This window comes from Schistocerca serialis, unplaced genomic scaffold (genome assembly GCF_023864345.2).
Source record: "Schistocerca serialis cubense isolate TAMUIC-IGC-003099 unplaced genomic scaffold, iqSchSeri2.2 HiC_scaffold_1214, whole genome shotgun sequence".
NCBI classification, from domain to species: Eukaryota; Metazoa; Arthropoda; class Insecta; order Orthoptera; family Acrididae; genus Schistocerca; species Schistocerca serialis.
The window spans coordinates 1-7,500 of NW_026047419.1; the positions used below are offsets into that span (position 1 = coordinate 1).

General features: G+C 55.0%; 2 non-coding genes across 2 annotated transcripts; both read right to left on the reverse strand.

The window, feature by feature from the left end:
* Positions 1-962: 962 nt before the first annotated feature.
* LOC126435662 (5.8S ribosomal RNA) lies at positions 963-1,117 on the reverse strand. Its single transcript, XR_007580103.1, has one exon. It is a non-coding gene; the product is annotated as a 5.8S ribosomal RNA (ribosomal RNA).
* A 350-nt stretch (positions 1,118-1,467) lies between these two features.
* On the reverse strand, positions 1,468-3,380 carry LOC126435672 (small subunit ribosomal RNA). Its single transcript, XR_007580112.1, has one exon. It is a non-coding gene; the product is annotated as a small subunit ribosomal RNA (ribosomal RNA).
* Between the last annotated feature and the right edge of the window lie 4,120 nt (positions 3,381-7,500).

The window sequence follows — 7,500 nt, forward strand, 5'->3', positions numbered from 1 at the left end:
CCCAAAGGGGCGAATCGACTCCTCCAGATATACCGCCGGGCAGCCAGCCAGGACACCGGGGCTCTGCCCAACAGACGCGAACCGAGGCCCGCGGAAGGACAGGCTGCGCACCCGGGCCGTAGGCCGGCACCCAGCGGGTCGCGACGTCCTACTAGGGGAGAAGTGCGGCCCACCGCACACCGGAACGGCCCCCACCCCGCGGCGAGTGGAAAGGCAACCGGACACGACCCCGCCGCGGATTGCTCCGCGCGGGCGGCCGGCCCCATCTGCCGAGGGCGGAGGCCAGTGGCCGGATGGGCGTGAATCTCACCCGTTCGACCTTTCGGACTTCTCACGTTTACCCCAGAACGGTTTCACGTACTTTTGAACTCTCTCTTCAAAGTTCTTTTCAAACTTTCCCTCACGGTACTTGTTCGCTATCGGTCTCGTGGTCATATTTAGTCTCAGATGGAGTTTACCACCCACTTGGAGCTGCACTCTCAAGCAACCCGACTCGAAGGAGAGGTCCCGCCGACGCTCGCACCGGCCGCTACGGGCCTGGCACCCTCTACGGGCCGTGGCCTCATTCAAGTTGGACTTGGGCTCGGCGCGAGGCGTCGGGGTAGTGGAACCCTCCCAAACACCACATGCCACGACAGGCGGCAGCCTGCGGGGTTCGGTGCTGGACTCTTCCCTGGTTCGCTCGCCGCTACTGGGGGAATCCTTGTTAGTTTCTTTTCCTCCGCTTAGTAATATGCTTAAATTCAGCGGGTAGTCTCGCCTGCTCTGAGGTCGTTGTACGAGGTGTCGCACGCCACACCGCCAGCCGGCTGTGCACGCTACCGAGTAAGTACCGGTATGCGAACCGCCAGGCGACGGGCGCGCATCGCACGTTTAAGGAGGCGCGGCCGGCCCCACAGGCGGCCGCGACGCTCCCAGGTCTGCGAAGCGGGGCAAACGCCGCGCGCTTCAGTATACGTAGCCGACCCTCAGCCAGACGTGGCCCGGGAACGGAATCCATGGACCGCAATGTGCGTTCGAAACGTCGATGTTCATGTGTCCTGCAGTTCACATGTCGACGCGCAATTTGCTGCGTTCTTCATCGACCCACGAGCCGAGTGATCCACCGTCCTGGGTGATCTTTTCTTAGTTTCCACTGTCTCTTTCAAGACAGTTGCATAGGCGGGACGTAGGCGTGTGGCGGCCCCTGTTCAAGCGTTCTGTGTCCAACGGCCTCACGGCCGATGGGCGTCGTACGGCTCCACACCGGAGCGGACAGGCAGTCGGGCGAAAGTCATTCAAAACCGGCGCCAGGCGCCAGGTGCCGCAGGCCAGCCGCTCCAGCGCTTCAGCGCTCGTACCACACAACATTGGCGTTAGTTTGAGAAGCACGCGTGGTTCCGCACGCGGCGCACGGCTACTGCGAGCCGTACAGGTAGCGTGTTGCGCGACACGACACGCACATCGAAAGACATGCAGTCTAGTCGGTAATGATCCTTCCGCAGGTTCACCTACGGAAACCTTGTTACGACTTTTACTTCCTCTAAATGATCAAGTTTGGTCATCTTTCCGGTAGCATCGGCAACGACAGAGTCAATGCCGCGTACCAGTCCGAAGACCTCACTAAATCATTCAATCGGTAGTAGCGACGGGCGGTGTGTACAAAGGGCAGGACGTAATCAACGCGAGCTTATGACTCGCGCTTACTGGGAATTCCTCGTTCATGGGGAACAATTGCAAGCCCCAATCCCTAGCACGAAGGAGGTTCAGCGGGTTACCCCCGACCTTTCGGCCTAGGAAGACACGCTGATTCCTTCAGTGTAGCGCGCGTGCGGCCCAGAACATCTAAGGGCATCACAGACCTGTTATTGCTCAATCTCGTGCGGCTAGAAGCCGCCTGTCCCTCTAAGAAGAAAAGTAATCGCTGACAGCACGAAGGATGTCACGCGACTAGTTAGCAGGCTAGAGTCTCGTTCGTTATCGGAATTAACCAGACAAATCGCTCCACCAACTAAGAACGGCCATGCACCACCACCCACCGAATCAAGAAAGAGCTATCAATCTGTCAATCCTTCCGGTGTCCGGGCCTGGTGAGGTTTCCCGTGTTGAGTCAAATTAAGCCGCAGGCTCCACTCCTGGTGGTGCCCTTCCGTCAATTCCTTTAAGTTTCAGCTTTGCAACCATACTTCCCCCGGAACCCAAAAGCAAGCTTTGGTTTCCCGGAGGCTGCCCGCCGAGTCATCGGAGGAACTGCGGCGGATCGCTGGCTGGCATCGTTTATGGTTAGAACTAGGGCGGTATCTGATCGCCTTCGAACCTCTAACTTTCGTTCTTGATTAATGAAAACATACTTGGCAAATGCTTTCGCTTCTGTTCGTCTTGCGACGATCCAAGAATTTCACCTCTAACGTCGCAATACGAATGCCCCCGCCTGTCCCTATTAATCATTACCTCGGGTTCCGAAAACCAACAAAATAGAACCGAGGTCCTATTCCATTATTCCATGCACACAGTATTCAGGCGGGCTTGCCTGCTTTAAGCACTCTAATTTGTTCAAAGTAAACGTGCCGGCCCACCGAGACACTCACTCAAGAGCACCCTGGTAGGATTGCAACGGGGTCCGCCTCGGGACGCACGAGCACGCACGAGGCGCGTCGCACGCCTTCAGCTCGCCCCACCGGCAGGACGTCCCACGATACATGCCAGTTAAACACCGACGGGCGGTGAACCAACAGCGTGGGACACAAATCCAACTACGAGCTTTTTAACCGCAACAACTTTAATATACGCTATTGGAGCTGGAATTACCGCGGCTGCTGGCACCAGACTTGCCCTCCAATAGATACTCGTTAAAGGATTTAAAGTGTACTCATTCCGATTACGGGGCCTCGGATGAGTCCCGTATCGTTATTTTTCGTCACTACCTCCCCGTGCCGGGAGTGGGTAATTTGCGCGCCTGCTGCCTTCCTTGGATGTGGTAGCCGTTTCTCAGGCTCCCTCTCCGGAATCGAACCCTGATTCCCCGTTACCCGTTACAACCATGGTAGGCGCAGAACCTACCATCGACAGTTGATAAGGCAGACATTTGAAAGATGCGTCGCCGGTACGAGGACCGTGCGATCAGCCCAAAGTTATTCAGAGTCACCAAGGCAAACGGACCGGACGAGCCGACCGATTGGTTTTGATCTAATAAAAGCGTCCCTTCCATCTCTGGTCGGGACTCTGTTTGCATGTATTAGCTCTAGAATTACCACAGTTATCCAAGTAACGTGGGTACGATCTAAGGAACCATAACTGATTTAATGAGCCATTCGCGGTTTCACCTTAATGCGGCTTGTACTGAGACATGCATGGCTTAATCTTTGAGACAAGCATATGACTACTGCAGGATCAACCAGGGAGCTGCGTCAACTAGAGCTGAGCAGCCGGCCGCCCGGGAGTGTGTCCCGGGGGCCCGCGCGAACACGCAAGCGTCCGCTCAATTATTCTGCAAACAGGAGGAGGCTGAGCTCCCCTGCACCATACACCTCGAAACCCTCTCAGGTCCCGGCGGCGCGCAGCGCCGTCCTAAGTACTTGGTCGGGTTCGAGAGAGGCGCAATCGCCCGGGGTTTGGCGAGTAGACGCTTTAGGTGCGACCACCCGTGCTCCCAACTGAGCTTGCCGCTGCCGACAGAGGCCCGGGAGCGTGCTGTCGTGGCATTGCCGGCGGGAGACAACACGCGCCACCTACGGTGACCGGCAGCTCCAACGCCAGCGCCACAGAAGGACAAAAGCCCCACTTGGGTGCCGAAGCGAACTCTCCAGCACAGCGCACGCGCCAACACGTCCGCACAGCTGCGATACAAACCACCTGCGAGAACCGCAGAGGCGACCGAGCAGCAGACGGCGTCGCGGCGCCGAGCGCCGGGCGGCGGCGCATCCTCAGCGCACACAGTCCTCAATCGGACCAGCACACTGCAGATGTCCACCGCGCTTCGCACCGGCCCGCGAGGACCTACTTTGGCCGCACGGCGCCGCGTGCAGGGTGCGCCGGCGCGCAGCTGCGCCGCCTGCCGCCTCCGTCGGCCGGCGCGCCTGCCACTGGCCGCCCCCACCAGCCGGCTGTAGCGCGTGCGCCCACGCACCGCGCGGCCAGCACGCCGGGAGGCCCCCCCTCACCGGCCGGGGACGGTCCCACCCAGCCACCGCCGCGTATCGCTTCACACCCAGATGCCATTCACGTTCGTGGGCATGGTGGGTATCGCTGGAACAACCGGTTGGTAGCTCAACCGATCGTCGCCATCACTGATTCACCTCTAGCGAGAACAACCGCACCACAACGGTTTACCAGTTGTTCATTTGCGTAACGTCACCAGCAAACGTAGGCGTCCATCGCCATTTGCAAATTCAACGATTGTTGCATGCCTGTGTCAGGTGTCACGACACACTATGTCTGCCCACATACACGCAACAACATGTGCACGCTTCGCGAACACGTGGAAGGTGGCCCCCGTACGTATGCGATGTCCATTGCGCGAACGACTGTCAACCGGCCTCTGTCGCATGTCGCAGATGTGGAACGCAGTGCACCATGCTATCACGGTGTGTGAGAAGAGACGACTACGTCTGACAACACGCGCCACTACATCAACAGACGGCTCATGCTGATCGCCATCCAGGGCATACCACACTGCAATCCAGCTCTTATAGGGAGACGACACGTAGCTGAGTGCACAACATTTGGACCGCATGGTTCGCCGTTGTTGGCGCAGTCGTTGTACGGTCACATGTACCACGATGTATCATTCAGTACATGAGGACCAATGTGCAGTACAGTGTGTGATTTGGACGTACAACATCAGCGGACAGTTGACACAGGCCGTACCACAGCGTAGGCTAAGTGCTTCGCCATGCGAATGCCAATGAACAACTGCAAATGCCAATGAACAACTGCAAAGGGCATTGAGCATGTACGTCCTGCTGCCATCCACATTACAGTGTATAGCTGCAAGGTGTTTAACATGAAGCGATACACTGGGGACCGGGCAGTGCGAGTAGCAAACTATATTGCGGGGGTTGCAGTTAGGCAACACTACACTAATTTAACGCGTCGTATGACAATTACAGAGCAGGTTAAGGCCCAACGTGTGTTGGGTTAAGGCCCAACGTGTGTTGGGTTAAGGCCCAACGTGTGTTGGGTTAAGGCCCAACGTGTGTTGGGTTAAGGCCCAACGTGTGTTGGGTTAAGGCCCAACGTGTGTTGGGTTAAGGCCCAACGTGTGTTGGGTTAAGGCCCAACGTGTGTTGGGTTAAGGCCCAACGTGTGTTGGGTTAAGGCCCAACGTGTGTTGGGTTAAGGCCCAACGTGTGTTGGGTTAAGGCCCAACATAGGTTGGGTTAAGGCCCAACATAGGTTGGGTTAAGGCCCAACATAGGTTGGGTTAAGGCGCAACATAGGTTGGGTTAAGGCGCAACATAGGTTGGGTTAAGGCGCAACATAGGTTGGGTTAAGGCGCAACATAGGTTGGGTTAAGGCGCAACATAGGTTGGGTTAAGGCGCAACATAGGTTGGGTTAAGGCGCAACATAGGTTGGGTTAAGGCCCAACATAGGTTGGGTTAAGGCGCAACATAGGTTGGGTTAAGGCGCAACATAGGTTGGGTTAAGGCGCAACATAGGTTGGGTTAAGGCGCAACATAGGTTGGGTTAAGGCGCAACATAGGTTGGGTTAAGGCGCAACATAGGTTGGGTTAAGGCGCAACATAGGTTAGGTTAAGGCGCAACATAGGTTAGGTTAAGGCGCAACATAGGTTAGGTTAAGGCGCAACATAGGTTAGGTTAAGGCGCAACATAGGTTAGGTTAAGGCGCAACATAGGTTAGGTTAAGGCGCAACATAGGTTAGGTTAAGGCGCAACATAGGTTAGGTTAAGGCGCAACATAGGTTAGGTTAAGGCGCAACATAGGTTAGGTTAAGGCGCAACATAGGTTAGGTTAAGGCGCAACATAGGTTAGGTTAAGGCGCAACATAGGTTAGGTTAAGGCGCAACATAGGTTAGGTTAAGGCGCAACATAGGTTAGGTTAAGGCGCAACATAGGTTAGGTTAAGGCGCAACATAGGTTAGGTTAAGGCGCAACATAGGTTAGGTTAAGGCGCAACATAGGTTAGGTTAAGGCGCAACATAGGTTAGGTTAAGGCGCAACATAGGTTAGGTTAAGGCGCAACATAGGTTAGGTTAAGGCGCAACATAGGTTAGGTTAAGGCGCAACATAGGTTAGGTTAAGGCGCAACATAGGTTAGGTTAAGGCGCAACATAGGTTAGGTTAAGGCGCAACATAGGTTAGGTTGAGGCACAATATAGGTTAGGTTGAGGTACCGTATAGGTTAGGTTAAGGTACAGTATAGTTTAGGTTAAGGTACAGTATAGTTTAGGTTAAGGTACAGTATAGTTTAGGTTAAGGTACAGTATAGTTTAGGTTAAGGTACAGTATAGTTTAGGTTAAGGTACAGTATAGTTTAGGTTAAGGTACAGTATAGTTTAGGTTAAGGTACACATTGTTGTATGGAAAGGTGTAATGGGGGGGGGGGGGGGGGGCGGCCGGTCGGTTTGTTGATTGTGATTATAGTAAGTGGATGCCTGCGGCATCATCTGATTTGCCACGTCAGGATGCACCTTTGGCTCATGACAGGCGGCGCTCCGATTCCATGCTTGTGGCAGACCTGTGTCTTTCATTCCTGCCATTGTTTGTGTGCTGTGAGAGGAGGCAGTATTGTGATGTTGGGTGCACCCCTGTGTAGGACATGTGTGGGTGTTGGTGGCTTAGCTGAGCAATGGTGGTTGTCGGGGGGGTGGGATATTCCGTTTTCTGAGTGGACCTCCCAGTCTGGTTATGACAGTGTGGATTGTCTCATGTGGCGGAGAGGATGCACTGGGTGTTGTTCCATGCTGGTGCTTACATATTGTCTGTGTGCGTGTTACAGGCGGAGAGTAGTGCGTGATAAGAGTGTGTGGCTGCCGTGTGGTTGTGATTGTGAGCAGAGTCTTTCAGCATGTATACGGACAGTTGTATATATTATCTGTATTCTGATGGGTCTATGTATTACTAATCAGCGCCGTGTATACGTTTAATCCGGTTCCAGTCGAAACTGTTGTATCTCTGTACATTAGTGACACGGCGAGCGCGCTATGTAGCTACTCGTCTCGGCAGCTTCCACCGGTGTATGGCAAATGATTATAAGCAATGAGTCGAGTCGTCAATACCGATAGTGTGACGTCACATGTCTGGGGTGGGGGACGCTGCGCCCTTCCGGTGGGTCATGGCCTAGAAAGACGCTCCCCACGCAGGGGGGCTTGGACTGTCATAAACTCTTCCGAGTAATATACTTGCCGTACGTTTTTGCGACTGCGAGTGCAACGCCCACCGGTACCGACATGGATGGAGCGCCTCCTAGCTGACCGCTCAGCATCGGCATTCGTACAGAGAGCAACGCGATCGCGTCTCTAGCTCGTAACTGGTACAGCTCGCAGCTCATGTATAGGGA